The 22,026-nt window shown below is 37.8% G+C and overlaps 1 protein-coding gene and 2 long non-coding RNA genes across 3 annotated transcripts in view; 2 read left to right on the top strand and 1 right to left on the bottom strand.

The window, feature by feature from the left end:
- Positions 1 to 6,498, bottom strand: part of LOC143072029 (hydroxylysine kinase-like) — a 43,771-nt gene extending 37,273 nt beyond the window's left edge. The window contains exon 1 of the mRNA XM_076246795.1: positions 6,400 to 6,498. The gene's annotated coding sequence lies outside the window, so the exon portion shown is untranslated. The remainder of the gene's footprint in view (positions 1 to 6,399) is intronic.
- Positions 6,499 to 14,537: 8,039 nt separating this feature from the next.
- LOC143072027 (uncharacterized) lies at positions 14,538 to 19,172 on the top strand. The gene is made up of 4 exons (XR_012977020.1): positions 14,538 to 15,225; positions 15,315 to 15,754; positions 16,485 to 18,885; positions 18,975 to 19,172. It is a non-coding gene; the product is annotated as an uncharacterized LOC143072027 (long non-coding RNA).
- Positions 19,173 to 19,175: 3 nt separating this feature from the next.
- Positions 19,176 to 20,385, top strand: LOC143072028 (uncharacterized). Its single transcript, XR_012977021.1, has 2 exons — positions 19,176 to 19,502; positions 20,233 to 20,385. It is a non-coding gene; the product is annotated as an uncharacterized LOC143072028 (long non-coding RNA).
- Positions 20,386 to 22,026: the final 1,641 nt, after the last annotated feature.

Raw genomic sequence — 22,026 nt, 5'->3', positions numbered from 1 at the left:
TAGATCATACCCCAAATCAATATATAGTTATCAAACGTAAATGCATTTTAATATAGGATTTCATTAAAAAGGAGGGTCATTTTTATATAAAATCTCGAAAAATTATGACCCATATTTTTGGCACATCCCCGTATACCCAATAATAGGAAGTTGACCCCCTGTGATTTGACCACCAAGTCTTATTCCCAATACCATAAAAACATGTCACAGAAAGAGCCTAAAAATTTTTTTAAATGGATACATTTTATATTTTACAAATCCATTTTCGCTGTCAATATAACATTTACTTAATATTTTTCTGATTTCTTACTGCATGTACACAGAAGTATAACATCAACACCAGTTTGTAGAATTAATTTAAAAGATGGAAAACATAATCCGAGTTTTATGATTTGAATTTCTCCTGCACAAAAATTATCTGCAAATATTACAGAGTATCTCCCCTTGAATGAATAAATATTGGTGTAATTAGTCCCCCTCACCCTTATAGTTTCTAGATTTCAATTTTAACTGCTCATAATTATCTGCATATGTAACAGTCAACTCCCATTGAATGAATAAATCTTGTTGTAATTTGTCCAACCTTGTCATTTCATGATTTCAATTTCAACTGCTCACAAGTTCTCCAATGGTGCTTGAACATGTCTCAATTTGAAATATTTATCAAATATTTCTAGAGAATGTATAGAAATTGTTAGGCTTAAATAAACTTGCCCTTATCATTTTTTTATGTATAGACTCCAGACTTAGTCAGGTTGAAGATTCATTTACCGGTAATCATTTTCCATGGAGCTCAGGTCTCCTGGCTACTTCAAAATGCTTTTCATGACGGGTTTTATGCTAATCTGTTCACTGAATCCATTTTATTTAATTAATGAAATATATCCTCTCCATTGTACATAATGTTTGTAATCAAAATTGAATTGGCAGTCACCAGAATATCCCAAACTATCTCCCAATATCTTTTTTATCCAACCATGGCAACTGGAGTAGTAAAATACAAAATTTAATTCAGACAAAAATACCATATGAGACAATATCTGAAAAAGTCTAATTTCCATGTCCCGCACTTCACCAGCAATTATTTTTTTATTCAACCATCTTTTTTGAAAATTTTAAGTTTCAGTATAAACTAAATTATATAATGCACCATGGCCTGCCAATTAAACACTCATTATTATATTTCTTCCAATAAAATATTGTAATTTAAATGTTCAACCCCCCCTAAAATCATGTTGTCCCCTGTGTTTTTTTGAAAACTAAATCATTCAAATAATATCCAAATTAATTGAACAGGCGTCCGATTTTCACATATATGATATATTATATAATAAACTTGCCCCTAATTTGTCTTTTTATATTATAACTATAGCATGTAATAAAATTTTGCAAATTTTAAGAGAAAAAAAATTTGTCCCCATGGGTGATTTCCCTCCTGTTACCACTGGGTTTTTTTCACCTGTGGAAACGTTTACAAGACCAAGAGTTATTTTCCCATTATGTATTGTGAAGAGCATCATTTCCTGAATGCATTAGTACAAAGAAATAGTTGGAAAGGCGGCCAGGTTTGAAAATTCAAGCCCATCCAAGGTAAGAATTTATAGAAAAATACTTATTGGTGTTCTATCCTGTTACAGCCTTTTCTTACACTTTCTGAGAATATTTTTAAGTGTGCACCACAGCATTAAGTGTGTTTTTATATCATCTTTTTAAAAGTTATATGTCACAGGAAATACACTTACATTTAATGTGATTAAAAGGACAAAAACTATCGCGTAATTCCTTTCTGTTACGTTCTGTCATGTTACCTGATAAAAAGTAACAGCATAACCATCATCAGTAACAGGAAGGATGTTCAAGACAATTTCACTGAAGAATCGAAAAGTTAATCTACTATATGCCAACCATTTTATTTAATATAAGTCATCACCACCATATTAAATAAATTTCTAAATAATATACAGTATATTTAATAAAAAAATAGGTTTTTTGCTTTTGATAACAGCAGAGAACATTGTGCAATTCTAGTTTAGTAGATAGTAACAGAAAGGAATTTATTTTAGAATTTTTCCTTACCTAGGCAGATTTTTCATCTTGCAAATACAGTTTCAAAGGATAAATGACATTGTTTGCTGTTATCTTCCAATTGTGACCAATTTAAAATGGTGTATTTTTCTTAAACTTTAAAATTAAGCAGAAAAATCCTTTCTGTTACCAACTCTGTCCTGTTACCGTTGTGCTGTTACTCAAGATTCTTTCATGTTACCGACATATCTGACTATATTTAAGTATATTTCTAAACCTTTTGTATTGCAAATGCTAAAATAAATAATTGGCATTTGATAAACTATTGCAGGATATACTAGTAAACCACAAATATTGTCTTAAACTTATTCCTTATTCCCATTAGAAACTTTTTAAAATTGATTCACTTTGGTAACAGGAAAGAACTGTATTTGTTTTGTACCATTTTTAAAATAGCCATTGTTTCCTTATTAAACAATTATTTGAATTACAGACAACAGTTCCTAGATCCCAAATGTGTGTTCTTCGATTTGTGCTATTAAAATACTGGGTCTAAAAAAAAATTTTTTGTTTTTTCTTATTTCCAAAAATTAGACTTTTTCAGATATTGTCTCATATATGATTTTAAACTTTCAAAAGAAGTAGGTCCGGTAAGGACCGATTTTGGCCTCAAATTTCAGGTTCATCTGACGAAAGATTTTGACCACTTTTTGAACACTTAAAAGTGTCTATTTTATTTGAATTAATTAGTTTATGACTATGTGAAAGATTTTAACAGATTTAGTCATTAAAAACGATCCGATTCAAGCTCAAATATGAAAAATCTACCTAATATGCCGAAAAATGTCACTTTTCAGATGGTTTTTGGTAAAAATGAAAGTGGCCGCATCCGTGTTCATCCTCAACCTTTATATATGTTATGTATTATCATAAAATACAACTTACATTTCAATATTAAGGATGAACACGAATGCGGCCACTTTCGTTTCACACGAAAACCGTCTACTCTAAAATTAAACTAAAATGCTAGAATTATGAGGATTTCAGTAATTTAGCATGACTTAATGGTGCTAGTACTGGATATAAGTGCATTGTATTGTCAAAAACAGCCCATATTTATGTAACAGAAGCATTCTACAGTCCAATAAATAACTAAAGGTTTACATTTTAACAATTTTGTAAAACTGCTATATTTTGGGGCCAAAAAGGGGTCTTACTGAACCTACTCCTTTACCAAAAGCGTAGCACCCCACAATTTCTACCACCCCTTACACTTTTATTAAGATGTACTAGAACACCCCTGCAATATCATGGGTTTGAGACTGAATTTCAGTATATAACTATGTACATGTATAGCCTTATTTTAGCCTGAACTTTTAGTATTTTTTTGGTATTGTCATCTGATAAAGTCATGCTGATTATAAGATGCAGTTTTCTTAGCTTTTAAAATATTTCGTAAAAACTGTGAATCAAAGAATTCAGCTTTATTTATAACTAACATAGGACAATGCCGTTGATTAAAAAATACTCAATTCTGGACCCTTTTATTTTGAATTAATTAATATTACTTGAGTGTTATGAATTAAGTTCCAAGTTGACGAGTTCAGTCTAGTAATGAGGGTGGTAATGCCTTTTGCCGTTAGACGTCAAATGGTCCTTTTCGGCTATCATAAGGGTAAAATTGGAAAGCATTTAACCATGATTCTTTAAATACTAGGATTATAATTTAGTACGCCAGACGTCTTTAAAATATTCTTAACGTGATCCTTCAGAAGTCTCAAAAGAGGGGCGAAAGATACCAGTGGGACAGTCAAAAACCAGCAGTGATAACGGTGCTCTGAAAGGATAAGCAGCTAGAAGGTCGTGTTGTTCATTAATATTTAAACCTGGTAATAGTTTAATTCGATAGGTCACATATGTAAAAAGGGAAGGGGATTGTAGTAATGACATAAGGAACATTTCCGATATCATCTGTAAAACGGTTATTCCATAAAAAAAGGTGAACCAAATTGTGATGGCATCCAGAAAATTTATGAAGGGATGATCTCAACTTCATTATTTGGAACTCTTATTTGATAGCTTCCTTGTGAGCACCAGCCCTCTATCAAGGCAATCATGATAGGAAATACAAGCCAGGGAATATGGCATCAATTGGAAGATGTACTCTGTATGCAGGCACTGCTGGAATGTTGCTACATAGAAATGGAAAGTTCACAATTGGGAAGCTGAAATCATCTCTTTTCATGCTTTTGTCGTAAAGTTTTGTTTTCAACCAACCCTCTTTGTCAATTTCTAGATGTAAGTCAAGATATGAGGCAGACGTAATTGTATCTGTTGTATCCTTTATCTCTAGTTCAATGGGATAGATGCTTTCAACTTAATCACCACATTTTGAGTTATTTAGTGTAAGATCATCATCAACTAACTCTTGAAATCCCCAGGTTCCTTAAAAGGATAACAGTCAAAACTAAACAAAATTTAAACTTAAATTTAAAACTACTTGGTTTAATAATTCTAATTGTTTGCAATTCTTGAAAACTGTTGGAAGTCTTAAAAGGAATCCCTGTAATCAATGAAAAGTTCAAAACTCAACCTACAGTTTTCAGAATTGCATCCTTGGCTGTCATAACATTACTATCCTACAAATGGATGAAAAAGAAAAGTTGTTACTACAAGAGATCTTGAGAATGAAGCTTAGCGAAGATGCAATTAGTAGTATGAAGCTTTACAACACCACCAACAAGAATGAAGCTGTGCACAGGTCTTTGAGTGTGAATTTACCTAAGAATGTATGTAATCTTCTCAAGAGGCATGGAGGCCAGATTGGCATCTGGAATTCACAGAAACAACAACTTGCCAGGAACCTCAGCAAAGCATGGATAAACAGTTTACCTAACAAGCAAGACTATGGAAAAAAACCGGAAGTTAAACATAGATGTCTTACACATTGTTACACAGAGTGGGGAAAAAATAGTGGAACATAGAGAGGCCAAGCTAAAAAGTAAAGAGCAAGATGTTTACAGAAAAGGACAGTTGGACCCAGTGCCTGCCTTTCTTACCCATAGTACTAACTGCAAGAGAAAACTACCACCAGCACCATAGATGAGACAGCAACCCAGCAACTCAACCAAAGGTCCTTTTAATGACCACCCAAATCCTTCAAAAAGATATGTGAAATTGGTGTTTACACCAATTATCTCAGATGGTGCCATTAAAACAAAATACATATATGGTTTGGCGATATCTGGCCACAGCTTTTATTCATAATATGATAGATTCATATAATATATAATATATATATATATATAGATAGATAGACCATAGATGTATATGTATATGTAGATAGATCTATGGTCGGTTACCCGAAGATAATATGGCAACCAGATAGATAGATAGATAGATATATATGAAAATGTAAAGATGCACCGTGGGATACACTGGTGCTTTAAATTTAGAAAACACCGTGGGATACACAAGTGTAGTCTGTATTATCCAAAAACCTAAAATTTCATAGTTAACATTAAGATTCTATGCAGCGAATTCTGTCATTTACGGGAATATATTTATGATGCTCAAAGTTCAAATAAAAGTCACTTTTCTCAACAGCAAACAAGTTAACATCATCAGTCAAATCTGTATCACCACTAGTACTGTCACCGACACAAACCTGAAAAATAAATACAAAAAAGCAGTATCTTGTACAATAAAAAGGAGTGGGAGGGCGGGTTTTCAAGTTTACCGCTTATGAAATTTAAACAGCTTGCTTGCTGCGATGAAATTCTAAAAAGGACTAAATGACGTCACAGAATATAACGTCACTCATGTTGGGTAAATCTAAAACATGAAACACAATCCGTGAGTGGCCCCGGCGATAACTGAATTTAAGTCTATTAACTTAAATTCCATTAAATAAAGTAAATGTTTAATTTAATATTACTTAGGGGCAGTTTTTTCTTGTAATTTTGCTCAATATTTTGGAATAAGTCCTTTAAATGAAATATTTCTTATCAGAAAGACAGAATGAGTAGGAATTTGCTCAAAACAGAAAAATTATGAGCCCCTGATTTGAGATTTGCCGCAAAAGTTTCAACATATAAACTTAACAAACCCAAAATATGGTAAAATAGGCATCACAAATTATTTCCCAATCATTTACTATAAATTAACAATAAAATATCTTTGCATTTCAAATTTGAAGCAAATGGTGCAAAATTCAGGGGACCATCGACGGCATCGTCCTCTTAGGCCGGAGAACAGTTATTTCCCCTTAATTGTCTATCAAAACATATTAATGACAATTTAAAAAAAAATACAACTGCTCTTTTCCAATAAGATTTGGTGTGCATAAAGTTTGACTTTTATCCCAAAACATACCAAAAATTCAGTAAACTCTAGCTGCTCATTTTCAAACATAAGGACACCGGTTAAACTGGACCCCTGTTGTGTTCACTTATCGCTACACTGACCTTCGGTGCAAAGCTATAGATAGAACGGCGGACCAGTTTAGACACCGGTAAAATCATTAAATAGTTTAAAATAAAATAAATAAATTTATTAAGTTACTATTAATCAAAAGTTTAAGGTTTAATATGACAATTAAATGTTAAGTAAGCCTTGTGTTCTGATATTTTTTTTTGCAATACTTAAATTTAAGTTTGTAAGGAAACTTAAGGGTTGATACAAATGGCTAAGGTGTTCTATTAAGTTAAGAAATTACTTTTCTATTAAGGTATAAGGAAATTATACTAGGATAATAAAAAAAAATTCCCAAATAGGTGATAAAGTAACTATTATGTAAGCAACTTAAATTGTTGTGTGTTTTTTTTCTAGTGAAGTAGGAGATATAAGGCTACTGGTGCAGTGTAAGGAAACTTGAGTGAAGTACCAATAAAGATGGCATATTGGTTTAATTTAGAATGAACAATAAAAAGCTGAGTTATATGCTGAGTAACAAATTGCCACAGTAACATTGATAATTTGGTGGTACATGAAGTAATTTTAGATTTTAGTATATGCCACAGTGCATGAACTTTTAAAGTAATAGACATTGATTAGTGTATATTTGATATAACATATGTGATTTATATGGAGTTCAAATGTATATACCCGGTAGTATGGGGATGGAACAGTTTCCTGCACGTTTACAAAAGTGATTTGACATTAAGTTATTTTAAAGTTTTATGTTTGAATTGAGCTCCTAGCTGGGATCGCAGCCTTAGCTCAATTTGGATAAGACCAACTGCTGTTGCGTTGTAAATTGGTGGTGGGTACGCCAGGCTGTGTTGACATCCATTACACCAGTATCTAGAACAATATATTTAGGCGAAATAATACTGGTTTTATATGCACCGATCATATACACTGTATAATATTCCTGCACATGCACACAGTTGCTTACAGTAAATCAGTTGCTAATCCGTGCTACACTACAAGAGTAGTGGTACTCCAGATAGTGGAGGAAAGAATAGAGAAGAAAAAGTATGGATAAAGTCAGAGAGCTTCCGAGAAGGGGAAATTCCACCTTTATTTCCATTAGGGCAAGGTTCCGGTGCAAAAAGTTGATATGCATTTTGTGTCCGGACTACCTCAATCTGCGTCGCGACCTGCTAGAAAAAAAGAAAAGGCGACATTAGACATACACAAAGGCCTTAACAGAAAACATACCTGCGAATCTCCAATCTGCGTCGCGCCCTGCCAGAAAAAAAGAAAAGACAACATTAGACATACACAAAGGTCTTAACAGAAAACATACCTGGAATACCTCAATCTGCTTCGCGACCTGCTAGAAAAAAAGAAAAGGCGACATTAGACATACACAAAGGCCTTAACAGAAAACATACCTGCGAATGTCCAATCTGCGTCGCGCCCTGCCAGAAAAAAAGAAAAGATAACATTAGACATACACAAAGGTCTTAACAGAAAACATACCTGGAATTCCTCAATCTGCGTCACGCCCTGCCAAAAAAAAAGAAAAGACAACATTAGACATACACAAAGGTCTTAACAGAAAACATACCTGGAATTCCTCAATCTGCGTCACGACCTGCTAGAAAAAAAGAAAAGGCGCCATTAGACATACACAAAGGTCTTAACAGAAAACATACCTGGAATACCTCAATCTGCATTGCGCCCTGCCAGAAAAAAAGAAAAGAAAACATTAGACATACACAAAGGTCTTAACAGAAAACATACCTGAAAATCCTCAATCTGCGTCTCGCCCTGCAAAAAAAAAGAAAGGCCACACGACCTAAAGTAAAAAAAAAGGAACCATTAGACATACACAAAGGTCTTTACAGAAAACATACCTGGAATACCTCAATCTGCGTCGCGACCTGCTAGAAAAAAAGAAAAGGCGACATTAGACATACACAAAGACCTTAACAGAAAACATACCTGCGAATCTCCAATCTGCGTCGCGCCCTGCCAGAAAAAAAGAAAAGACAACATTAGACATACACAAAGGTCTTCACAGAAAACATACCTGGAATACCTCAATCTCCATCGCGTCATGCTAGAAAAAAAGAAAAGGCGACATTAGACATACACAAAGGTCTTAACAGAAAACATACCTGGAATTCCTCAATCTGCATCACGACCTGCTAGAAAAAAAGAAAAGGCGACATTAGACATACACAAAGGTCTTAACAGAAAACATACCTGGAATTCCTCAATCTGCGTCACGACCTGCTAGAAAAAAAGAAAAGGCGACATTAGACATACACAAAGGTCTTAACAGAAAACATACCTGGAATACCTCAATCTGCTTCGCGACCTGCCAGAAAAAAAGAAAAGACAACATTAGACATACACAAAGGTCTTCACAGAAAACATACCTGGAATACCTCAATCTCCATCGCGTCATGCTAGAAAAAAGAAAAGGCGACATTAGACATACACAAAGACCTTAACAGAAAACATACCTGCGAATCTCCAATCTGCGTCGCACCCTGCCAGAAAAAAAGAAAAGACAACATTATACATACACAAAGGTCTTAACAGAAAACATACCTGGAATTCCTCAATCTGCGTCACGACCTGCTAGAAAAAAAGAAAAGGCGACATTAGACATACACAAAGGTCTTAACAGAAAACATACCTGGAATACCTCAATCTGCGTCGCGACATGCTAGAAAAAAAGAAAAGGCGACATTAGACATACACAAACGCCTTAACAGAAAACATACCTGCGAATCTCCAATCTGCGTCGCGCCCTGCCAGAAAAAAAGAAAAGACAACATTAGACATACACAAAGGTCTTAACAGAAAACATACCTGAAAATCCTCAATCTGCGTCGCGCCCTGCAAAAAAAAAAGAAAGGCCACACGACCTAAAGGAAAAAAAAAGGAACCATTAGACATACAGAAAGGTCTTAACAGAAAACATACCTGGAATACCTCAATCTACGTCGCACCCTGCCAGAAAAAAAAGAAAAGACAACATTAGACATACACAAAGGTCTTAACAGAAAACATACCTGGAATTCCTCAATCTGCGTCACGACCTGCTAGAAAAAAAGAAAAGGCGACATTAGACATACACAAAGGTCTTAACAGAAAACATACCTGGAATTCCTCAATCTGCGTCGCGACCTGCTAGAAAAAAAGAAAAGGTGACATTAGACATACACAAAGGCCTTAACAGAAAACATACCTGCGAATCTCCAATCTGCATCGCGCCCTGCCAGAAAAAAAGAAAAGACAACATTAGACATACACAAAGGTCTTCACAGAAAACATACCTGGAATACCTCAATCTGCGTCGCGTCATGCTAGAAAAAAAAGAAAAGGCGACATTAGACATACACAAAGGTCTTAACAGAAAACATACCTGGAATTCCTCAATCTGCGTGACGACCTGCTAGAAAAAAAGAAAAGGCGACATTAGACATACACAAAGGCCTTAACAGAAAACATACCTGGAATTCCTCAATCTGCGTCGCGACCTGCTAGAAAAAAAGAAAAGGCGACATTAGACATACACAAATGTCTTAACAGAAAACATACCTGGAATTCCTCAATCTGCATTGCCACCTGCTAGAAAGAAAAAAAAGGCGACATTAGACATACACAAAGGCCTTAACAGAAAACATACCTGCGAATCTCCAATCTGCGTCGCGCCCTGCCAGAAAAAAAGAAATGACAACATTAGACATACACAAAGGCCTTAACAGAAAATATACCTGCGAATCTTCAATCTGCGTCGCGCCCTGCCAGAAAAAAAGAAAAGACAACATTAGACATACACAAAGGTCTTAACAGAAAACATACCTGGAATTCCTCAATCTGCGTCGCGCCCTGCTAGAAAAAAAGAAAAGGCGACATTAGACATACACAAAGGACTTAACAGAAAACATACCTGCGAATCTCCAATATGCGTCGCGTCCTGCCAGAAAAAAAGAAAAGACAACATTAGATGTACACAAAGGTCTTAACAGAAAACATACCTGGAATTCCTCAATCTGCGTCGCGACCTACTAGAAAAAAAGAAAAGGCGACATTAGGCATACACAAAGGTCTTAACAGAAAACATACCTGGAATACCTCAATCTGCGTCGCGATCTGCTAGAAAAAAAGAAAAGGCGACATTAGACATACACAAAGGTCTTAACAGAAAACATACCTGGAATTCCTCAATCTGCGGCGCGACCTGCTAGAAAAAAAGAAAAGGCGACATTAGACATACACAAAGGTCTTAACAGAAAACATACCTGGAATACCTCAATCTGCGTCGCGACCTGCTAGAAAAAAAGAAAAGGCGAAATTAGACATACACAAAGGCCTTAACAGAAAACATACCTGCGAATCTCCAATCTGCGTCGTGCCCTGCCAGAAAAAAGAAAAGACAACATTAGACATACACAAAGGTCTTAACAGAAAACATACCTGGAATTCCTCAATCTGCGTGACGACCTGCTAGAAAAAAAGAAAAGGCGACATTAGACATACACAAACGCCTTAACAGAAAACATACCTGCGAATCTCCAATCTGCGTCGCGCCCTGCCAGAAAAAAAGAAAAGACAACATTAGACATACACAAAGGTCTTAACAGAAAACATACCTGGAATACCTCAATCTACGTCGCGACCTGCTAGAAAAAAAGAAAAGGCGACATTAGACATACACAAAGGCCTTAACAGAAAACATACCTGCGAATCTCCAATCTGCGTCGCGCCCTGCCAGAAAAAAAGAAAAGACAACATTAGACATACACAAAGGTCTTAACAGAAAACATACCTGGAATACCTCAATCTGCGTCGCGACCTGCTAGAAAAAAAGAAAAGGCGACATTAGACATACACAAAGGCCTTAACAGAAAACATACCTGTGAATCTCCAATCTGCGTCGAGCCCTGCCAGAAAAAAAGAAAAGACAACATTAGACATACACAAAGGTCTTAACAGAAAACATACCTGGAATACTTCAATCTGCTTCGCGACCTGCTAGAAAAAAAGAAAAGGCGACATTAGACATACACAAAGGCCTTAACAGAAAACATACCTGCGAATCTCCAATCTGCGTCGCGCCCTGCCAGAAAAAAAGAAAAGATAACATTAGACATACACAAAGGTCTTAACAGAAAACATACCTGGAATTCCTCAATCTGCGTCGCGCCCTGCCAGAAAAAAAGAAAAGACAACATTAGACATACACAAAGGTCTTAACAGAAAATATACCTGGAATTCCTCAATCTGCGTCACGACCTGCTAGAAAAAAAGAAAAGGCGCCATTAGACATACACAAAGGTCTTAACAGAAAACATACCTGGAATACCTCAATCTGCATTGCGCCCTGCCAGAAAAAAAGAAAAGACAACATTAGACATACACAAAGGTCTTAACAGAAAACATACCTGAAAATCCTCAATCTGCGTCTCGCCCTGCAAAAAAAAAAGAAAGGCCACACGACCTAAAGTAAAAAAAAAGCAACCATTAGACATACACAAAGGTCTTTACAGAAAACATACCTGGAATACCTCAATCTGCGTCGCGACCTGCTAGAAAAAAAGAAAAGGCGACATTAAACATACACAAAGACCTTAACAGAAAACATACCTGCGAATCTCCAATCTGCGTCGCGCCCTGCCAAAAAAAAAGAAAAGACAACATTAGACATACACAAAGGTCTTCACAGAAAACATACCTGGAATACCTCAATCTCCGTCGCGTCATGCTAGAAAAAAAGAAAAGGCGACATTAGACATACACAAAGGTCTTAACAGAAAACATACCTGGAATTCCTCAATCTGCGTCACGACCTGCTAGAAAAAAAGAAAAGGCGATATTAGACATACACAAAGGTCTTAACAGAAAACATACCTGGAATTCCTCAATCTGCGTCACGACCTGCTAGAAAAAAAGAAAAGGCGACATTAGACATACACAAAGGTCTTAACAGAAAACATACCTGGAATACCTCAATCTGCTTCGCGACCTGCCAGAAAAAAAGAAAAGACAACATTAGACATACACAAAGGTCTTCACAGAAAACATACCTGGAATACCTCAATCTCCGTCGCGTCATGCTAGAAAAATAGAAAAGGTGACATTAGACATACACAAAGGCCTTAACAGAAAACATACCTGCGAATCTCCAATCTGCGTCGCGCCCTGCCAGAAAAAAAGAAAAGACAACATTAGACATACACAAAGGTCTTAACAGAAAACATACCTGGAATACCTCAATCTGCGTCACGACCTGCTAGAAAAAAAGAAAAGGCATCATTAGACATACACAAAGGCCTTAACAGAAAACATACCTGCGAATCTCCAATCTGCGTCACGCCCTGCCAGAAAAAAAGAAAAGACAACATTAGACATACACAAAGGTCTTAACAGAAAACATACCTGGAATTCCTCAATCTGTGTCGCGACCTGCTAGAAAAAAAGAAAAGGCGACATTAGACATACACAAAGGCCTTAACAGAAAACATACCTGGAATACCTCAATCTGCGTCGCGACCTGCTAGAAAAAAAGAAAAGGCGACATTAGACATACACAAAGGTCTTAACAGAAAACATACCTGGAATACCTCAATCTGCGTCGCGACCTGCTAGAAAAAAAGAAAAGGCGACATTAGACATACACAAAGGCCTTAACAGAAAACATACCTGCGAATCTCCAATCTGCGTCGTGCCCTGCCAGAAAAAAGAAAAGACAACATTAGACATACACAAAGGTCTTAACAGAAAACATACCTGGAATTCCTCAATCTGCGTCACGACCTGCTAGAAAAAAAGAAAAGGCGACATTAGACATACACAAAGGTCTTAACAGAAAACATACCTGGAATACCTCAATCTGTGTCACGACCTGCTAGAAAAAAAGAAAAGGCATCATTAGACATACACAAAGGCCTTAACAGAAAACATACCTGCGAATCTCCAATCTGCGTCACGCCCTGCCAGAAAAAAAGAAAAGACAACATTAGACATACACAAAGGTCTTAACAGAAAACATACCTGGAATTCCTCAATCTGTGTCGCGACCTGCTAGAAAAAAAGAAAAGGCGACATTAGACATACACAAAGGCCTTAACAGAAAACATACCTGGAATACCTCAATCTGCGTCGCGACCTGCTAGAAAAAAAGAAAAGGCGACATTAGACATACACAAAGGTCTTAACAGAAAACATACCTGGAATACCTCAATCTGCGTCGCGACCTGCTAGAAAAAAAGAAAAGGCGACATTAGACATACACAAAGGCCTTAACAGAAAACATACCTGCGAATCTCCAATCTGCGTCGTGCCCTGCCAGAAAAAAGAAAAGACAACATTAGACATACACAAAGGTCTTAACAGAAAACATACCTGGAATTCCTCAATCTGCGTCACGACCTGCTAGAAAAAAAGAAAAGGCGACATTAGACATACACAAAGGTCTTAACAGAAAACATACCTGGAATTCCTCAATCTGCGTCGCGACCTGCTAGAAAAAAAGAAAAGGCGACATTAGACATACACAAAGGCCTTAACAGAAAACATACCTGGAATTCCTCAATCTGCGTCGCGACCTGCTAGAAAAAAAGAAAAGGCGACATTAGACATACACAAAGGTCTTAACAGAAAACATACCTGGAATTCCTCAATCTGCATTGCCACCTGCTAGAAAGAAAAAAAAGGCGACATTAGACATACACAAAGGCCTTAACAGAAAACATACCTGCGAATCTCCAATCTGCGTCGCGCCCTGCCAGAAAAAAAGAAATGACAACATTAGACATACACAAAGGCCTTAACAGAAAATATACCTGCGAATCTTCAATCTGCGTCGCGCCCTGCCAGAAAAAAAGAAAAGACAACATTAGACATACACAAAGGTCTTAACAGAAAACATACCTGGAATTCCTCAATCTGCGTCGCGCCCTGCTAGAAAAAAAGAAAAGGCGACATTAGACATACACAAAGGACTTAACAGAAAACATACCTGCGAATCTCCAATATGCGTCGCGTCCTGCCAGAAAAAAAGAAAAGACAACATTAGATGTACACAAAGGTCTTAACAAAAAACATACCTGGAATTCCTCAATCTGCGTCGCGACCTACTAGAAAAAAAGAAAAGGCGACATTAGGCATACACAAAGGTCTTAACAGAAAACATACCTGGAATACCTCAATCTGCGTCGCGATCTGCTAGAAAAAAAGAAAAGGCGACATTAGACATACACAAAGGTCTTAACAGAAAACATACCTGGAATTCCTCAATCTGCGGCGCGACCTGCTAGAAAAAAAGAAAAGGCGACATTAGACATACACAAAGGTCTTAACAGAAAACATACCTGGAATACCTCAATCTGCGTCGCGACCTGCTAGAAAAAAAGAAAAGGCGAAATTAGACATACACAAAGGCCTTAACAGAAAACATACCTGCGAATCTCCAATCTGCGTCGTGCCCTGCCAGAAAAAAGAAAAGACAACATTAGACATACACAAAGGTCTTAACAGAAAACATACCTGGAATTCCTCAATCTGCGTCACGACCTGCTAGAAAAAAAGAAAAGGCGACATTAGACATACACAAAGGTCTTAACAGAAAACATACCTGGAATTCCTCAATCTGCGTCGCGACCTGCAAGAAAAAAAAGAAAAGGCGACATTAGACATACACAAAGGCCTTAACAGAAAACATACCTGGAATTCCTCAATCTGCGTCGCGACCTGCTAGAAAAAAAGAAAAGGCGACATTAGACATACACAAAGGTCTTAACAGAAAACATACCTGGAATTCCTCAATCTGCATTGCCACCTGCTAGAAAGAAAAAAAAAGGCGACATTAGACATACACAAAGGCCTTAACAGAAAACATACCTGCGAATCTCCAATCTGCGTCGCGCCCTGCCAGAAAAAAAGAAAAGACAACATTAGACATACACAAAGGACTTAACAGAAAACATACCTGCGAATCTCCAATATGCGTCGCGTCCTGCCAGAAAAAAAGAAAAGACAACATTAGATGTACACAAAGGTCTTAACAGAAAACATACCTGGAATTCCTCAATCTGCGTCGCGACCTACTAGAAAAAAAGAAAAGGCGACATTAGGCATACACAAAGGTCTTAACAGAAAACATACCTGGAATACCTCAATCTGCGTCGCGATCTGCTAGAAAAAAAGAAAAGGCGACATTAGACATACACAAAGGTCTTAACAGAAAACATACCTGGAATTCCTCAATCTGCGTCGCGACCTGCTAGAAAAAAAGAAAAGGCGACATTAGACATACACAAAGGTCTTAACAGAAAACATACCTGGAATACCTCAATCTGCGTCGCGACCTGCTAGAAAAATAGAAAAGGTGACATTAGACATACACGAAGGTCTTAACAGAAAACATACCTGGAATACCTCAATCTGCGTCGCGACATGCTAGAAAAAAAGAAAAGGCGACATTAGACATACACAAACGCCTTAACAGAAAACATACCTGCGAATCTCCAATCTGCGTCGTGCCCTGCCAGAAAAAAAGAAAAGACAACATTAGACATACACAAAGGTCTTAACAGAAAACATACCTGAAAATCCTCAATCTGCGTCGCGCCCTGCAAAAAAAAAAGAAAGGCCACACGACCTAAAGGAAAAAAAAGGAACCATTAGACATACAGAAAGGTCTTAACAGAAAACATACCTGGAATACCTCAATCTGCGTCGCGACATGCTAGAAAAAAAGAAAAGGCGACATTAGACATACACAAAGGTCTTAACAGAAAACATACCTGCGAATCTCCAATCTGCGTCGCGCCCTGCCAGAAAAAAAGAAAAGACAACATTAGACATACACAAAGGTCTTAACAGAAAACATACCTGAAATACCTCAATCTGCGTCACGACCTGCTAGAAAAAAAAGAAAAGGCGTCATTAGACATACACAAAGGCCTTAACAGAAAACATACCTGGAATACCTCAATCTGCGTCACGACCTGCTAGAAAAAAAGAAAAGGCGTCATTAGACATACACAAAGGCCTTAACAGAAAACATACCTGCGAATCTCCAATCTGCGTCGCGCCCTGCCAGAAAAAAAGAAAAGACAACATTAGACATACACAAAGGTCTTAACAGAAAACATACCTGGAATTCCTCAATCTGCGTCGCGACCTGCTAGAAAAAAAGAAAAGGCGACATTAGACATACACAAAGGTCTTAACAGAAAACATACCTGGAATACCTCAATCTGCGTCGCGACCTGCTAGAAAAAAAAGAAAAGGCGACATTAGACATACACAAAGGTCTTAACAGAAAACATACCTGGAATACCTCAATCTGCGTCGCGACCTGCTAGAAAAAAAGAAAAGGCGACATTAGACATACACAAAGGCCTTAACAGAAAACATACCTGCGAATCTCCAATCTGCGTCGTGCCCTGCCAGAAAAAAAGAAAAGACAACATTAGACATACACAAAGGTCTTAACAGAAAACATACCTGGAATTCCTCAATCTGCGTCACGACCTGCTAGAAAAAAAGAAAAGGCGACATTAGACATACACAAAGGTCTTAACAGAAAACATACCTGGAATTCCTCAATCTGCGTCGCGACCTGCTAGAAAAAAAGAAAAGGCGACATTAGACATACACAAAGGCCTTAACAGAAAACATACCTGCGAATCTCCAATCTGCGTCGTGCCCTGCCAGAAAAAAAGAAAAGACAACATTAGACATACACAAAGGTCTTAACAGAAAACATACCTGGAATTCCTCAATCTGCGTCACGACCTGCTAGAAAAAAAGAAAAGGCGACATTAGACATACACAAAGGTCTTAACAGAAAACATACCTGGAATTCCTCAATCTGCGTCGCGACCTGCTAGAAAAAAAGAAAAGGCGACATTAGACATACACAAAGGCCTTAACAGAAAACATACCTGCGAATCTCCAATCTCCGTCGCGCCCTGCCAGAAAAAAAGAAAAGACAACATTAGACATACACAAAGGTCTTAACAGAAAACATACCTGGAATTCCTCAATCTGCGTCGCGACCTGCTAGAAAAAAAGAAAAGGCGACATTAGACATACACAAAGGTCTTAACAGAAAACATACCTGGAATACCTCAATCTGTGTCGCGACCTGCTAGAAAAAAAGAAAAGGCGACATTAGACATACACAAAGGCCTTAACAGAAAACATACCTGCGAATCTCCAATCTGCGTCGCGCCCTGCCAGAAAAAAAGAAAAGACAACATTAGACATACACAAAGGTCTTAACAGAAAACATACCTGGAATTCCTCAATCTGCGTCGTGACCTGCTAGAAAAAAAGAAAAGGCGACATTAGACATACACAAAGGTCTTAACAGAAAACATACCTGGAATACCTCAATCTGCATCGCAACCTGCTAGAAAAAAAGAAAAGGCGACATTAGACATACACAAAGGCCTTAACAGAAAACATACCTGCGAATCTCCAATCTGCGTCGCGCCCTGCCAGAAAAAAAGAAAAGACAATATTAGACATACACAAAGGTCTTAACAGAAAACATACCTGAAAATCCTCAATCTGCGTCGCGCCCTGCAAAAAAAAAAGAAAGGCCACACGACCTAAAGGAAAAAAAAGGAACCATTAGACATACACAAAGGTCTTAACAGAAAACATACCTGGAATACCTCAATCTGCGTCGCGCCCTGCCAGAAAAAAAGAAAAGACAACATTAGATGTACACAAAGGTCTTAACAGAAAACATACCTGGAATTCCTCAATCTGCGTCGCGACCTACTAGAAAAAAAGAAAAGGCGACATTAGGCATACACAAAGGTCTTAACAGAAAACATACCTGGAATACCTCAATCTGCGTCGCGATCTGCTAGAAAAAAAGAAAAGGCGACATTAGACATACACAAAGGTCTTAACAGAAAACATACCTGGAATTCCTCAATCTGCGTCGCGACCTGCTAGAAAAAAAGAAAAGGCGACATTAGACATACACAAAGGTCTTAACAGAAAACATACCTGGAATACCTCAATCTGCGTCGCGACCTGCTAGAAAAAAAGAAAAGGCGAAATTAGACATACACAAAGGCCTTAACAGAAAACATACCTGCGAATCTCCAATCTGCGTCGTGCCCTGCCAGAAAAAAGAAAAGACAACATTAGACATACACAAAGGTCTTAACAGAAAACATACCTGGAATTCCTCAATCTGCGTCACGACCTGCTAGAAAAAAAGAAAAGGCGACATTAGACATACACAAAGGTCTTAACAGAAAACATACCTGGAATTCCTCAATCTGCATCGCGACCTGCTAGAAAAAAAGAAAAGGCGACATTAGACATACACAAAGGCCTTAACAGAAAACATACCTGGAATTCCTCAATCTGCGTCGCGACCTGCTAGAAAAAAAGAAAAGGCGACATTAGACATACACAAAGGTCTTAACAGAAAACATACCTGGAATTCCTCAATCTGCATTGCCACCTGCTAGAAAGAAAAAAAAAGGCGACATTAGACATACACAAAGGCCTTAACAGAAAACATACCTGCGAATCTCCAATCTGCGTCGCGCCCTGCCAGAAAAAAAGAAAAGACAACATTAGACATACACAAAGGTCTTAACAGAAAACATACCTGGAATTCCTCAATCTGCGTCGCGCCCTGCTAGAAAAAAAGAAAAGGCGACATTAGACATACACAAAGGACTTAACAGAAAACATACCTGCGAATCTCCAATATGCATCGCGTCCTGCCAGAAAAAAAGAAAAGACAACATTAGATGTACACAAAGGTCTTAACAGAAAACATACCTGGAATTCCTCAATCTGCGTCGCGACCTACTAGAAAAAAAGAAAAGGCGACATTAGGCATACACAAAGGTCTTAACAGAAAACATACCTGGAATACCTCAATCTGCGTCGCGATCTGCTAGAAAAAAAGAAAAGGCGACATTAGACATACACAAAGGTCTTAACAGAAAACATACCTGGAATTCCTCAATCTGCGTCGCGACCTGCTAGAAAAAAAGAAAAGGCGACATTAGACATACACAAAGGTCTTAACAGAAAACATACCTGGAATACCTCAATCTGCGTCGCGACCTGCTAGAAAAATAGAAAAGGTGACATTAGACATACACGAAGGTCTTAACAGAAAACATACCTGGAATACCTCAATCTGCGTCGCGACATGCTAGAAAAAAAGAAAAGGCGACATTAGACATACACAAACGCCTTAACAGAAAACATACCTGCGAATCTCCAATCTGCGTCGCGCCCTGCCAGAAAAAAAGAAAAGACAACATTAGACATACACAAAGGTCTTAACAGAAAACATACCTGAAAATCCTCAATCTGCGTCGCGCCCTGCAAAAAAAAAAGAAAGGCCACACGACCTAAAGGAAAAAAAAGGAACCATTAGACATACAGAAAGGTCTTAACAGAAAACATACCTGGAATACCTCAATCTGCGTCGCGACATGCTAGAAAAAAAGAAAAGGCGACATTAGACATACACAAAGGTCTTAACAGAAAACATACCTGCGAATCTCCAATCTGCGTCGCGCCCTGCCAGAAAAAAAGAAAAGACAACATTAGACATACACAAAGGTCTTAACAGAAAACATACCTGAAATACCTCAATCTGCGTCACGACCTGCTAGAAAAAAAAGAAAAGGCGTCATTAGACATACACAAAGGCCTTAACAGAAAACATACCTGGAATACCTCAATCTGGGTCACGACCTGCTAGAAAAAAAGAAAAGGCGTCATTAGACATACACAAAGGCCTTAACAGAAAACATACCTGCGAATCTCCAATCTGCGTCGCGCCCTGCCAGAAAAAAAGAAAAGACAACATTAGACATACACAAAGGTCTTAACAGAAAACATACCTGGAATTCCTCAATCTGCGTCGCGACCTGCTAGAAAAAAAGAAAAGGCGACATTAGACATACACAAAGGTCTTAACAGAAAACATACCTGGAATACCTCAATCTGCGTCGCGACCTGCTAGAAAAAAAAGAAAAGGCGACATTAGACATACACAAAGGTCTTAACAGAAAACATACCTGGAATACCTCAATCTGCGTCGCGACCTGCTAGAAAAAAAGAAAAGGCGACATTAGACATACACAAAGGCCTTAACAGAAAACATACCTGCGAATCTCCAACCTGCGTCGTGCCCTGCCAGAAAAAAAGAAAAGACAACATTAGACATACACAAAGGTCTTAACAGAAAACATACCTGGAATTCCTCAATCTGCGTCACGACCTGCTAGAAAAAAAGAAAAGGCGACATTAGACATACACAAAGGTTTTAACAGAAAACATACCTGGAATTCCTCAATCTGCGTCGCGACCTGCTAGAAAAAAAGAAAAGGCGACATTAGACATACACAAAAGCCTTAACAGAAAACATACCTGCGAATCTCCAATCTGCGTCGTGCCCTGCCAGAAAAAAAGAAAAGACAACATTAGACATACACAAAGGTCTTAACAGAAAACATACCTGGAATTCCTCAATCTGTGTCACGACTTGTTAGAAAAAAAGAAAAGGCGACATTAGACATACACAAAGGTCTTAACAGAAAACATACCTGGAATTCCTCAATCTGCGTCGCGACCTGCTAGAAAAAAAGAAAAGGCGACATTAGACATACACAAAGGCCTTAACAGAAAACATACCTGCGAATCTCCAATCTCCGTCGCGCCCTGCCAGAAAAAAAGAAAAGACAACATTAGACATACACAAAGGTCTTAACAGAAAACATACCTGGAATTCCTCAATCTGCGTCGCGACCTGCTAGAAAAAAAGAAAAGGCGACATTAGACATACACAAAGGTCTTAACAGAAAACATACCTGGAATACCTCAATCTGTGTCGCGACCTGCTAGAAAAAAAGAAAAGGCGACATTAGACATACACAAAGGCCTTAACAGAAAACATACCTGCGAATCTCCAATCTGCGTCGCGCCCTGCCAGAAAAAAAGAAAAGACAACATTAGACATACACAAAGGTCTTAACAGAAAACATACCTGGAATTCCTCAATCTGCGTCGTGACCTGCTAGAAAAAAAGAAAAGGCGACATTAGACATACACAAAGGTCTTAACAGAAAACATACCTGGAATACCTCAATCTGCATCGCAACCTGCTAGAAAAAAAGAAAAGGCGACATTAGACATACACAAAGGCCTTAACAGAAAACATACCTGCGAATCTCCAATCTGCGTCGCGCCCTGCCAGAAAAAAAGAAAAGACAACATTAGACATACACAAAGGTCTTAACAGAAAACATACCTGAAAATCCTCAATCTGCGTCGCGCCCTGCAAAAAAAAAAGAAAGGCCACACGACCTAAAGGAAAAAAAAGGAACCATTAGACATACACAAAGGTCTTAACAGAAAACATACCTGGAATACCTCAATCTGCGTCGCGCCCTGCCAGAAAAAAAGAAAAGACAACATTAGACATACACAAAGGTCTTAACAGAAAACATACCTGGAATTCCTCAATCTGCGTCGCGACCTGCTTAAAAAAAAAAGGCGACATTACACATACACAAAGGTCTTAACAGA

Source organism: Mytilus galloprovincialis, chromosome 4 (genome assembly GCF_965363235.1).
Source record: "Mytilus galloprovincialis chromosome 4, xbMytGall1.hap1.1, whole genome shotgun sequence".
In the NCBI taxonomy this organism is placed as follows: Eukaryota; Metazoa; Mollusca; class Bivalvia; order Mytilida; family Mytilidae; genus Mytilus; species Mytilus galloprovincialis.
This window is presented reverse-complemented; position numbering and strand designations above follow the sequence as displayed.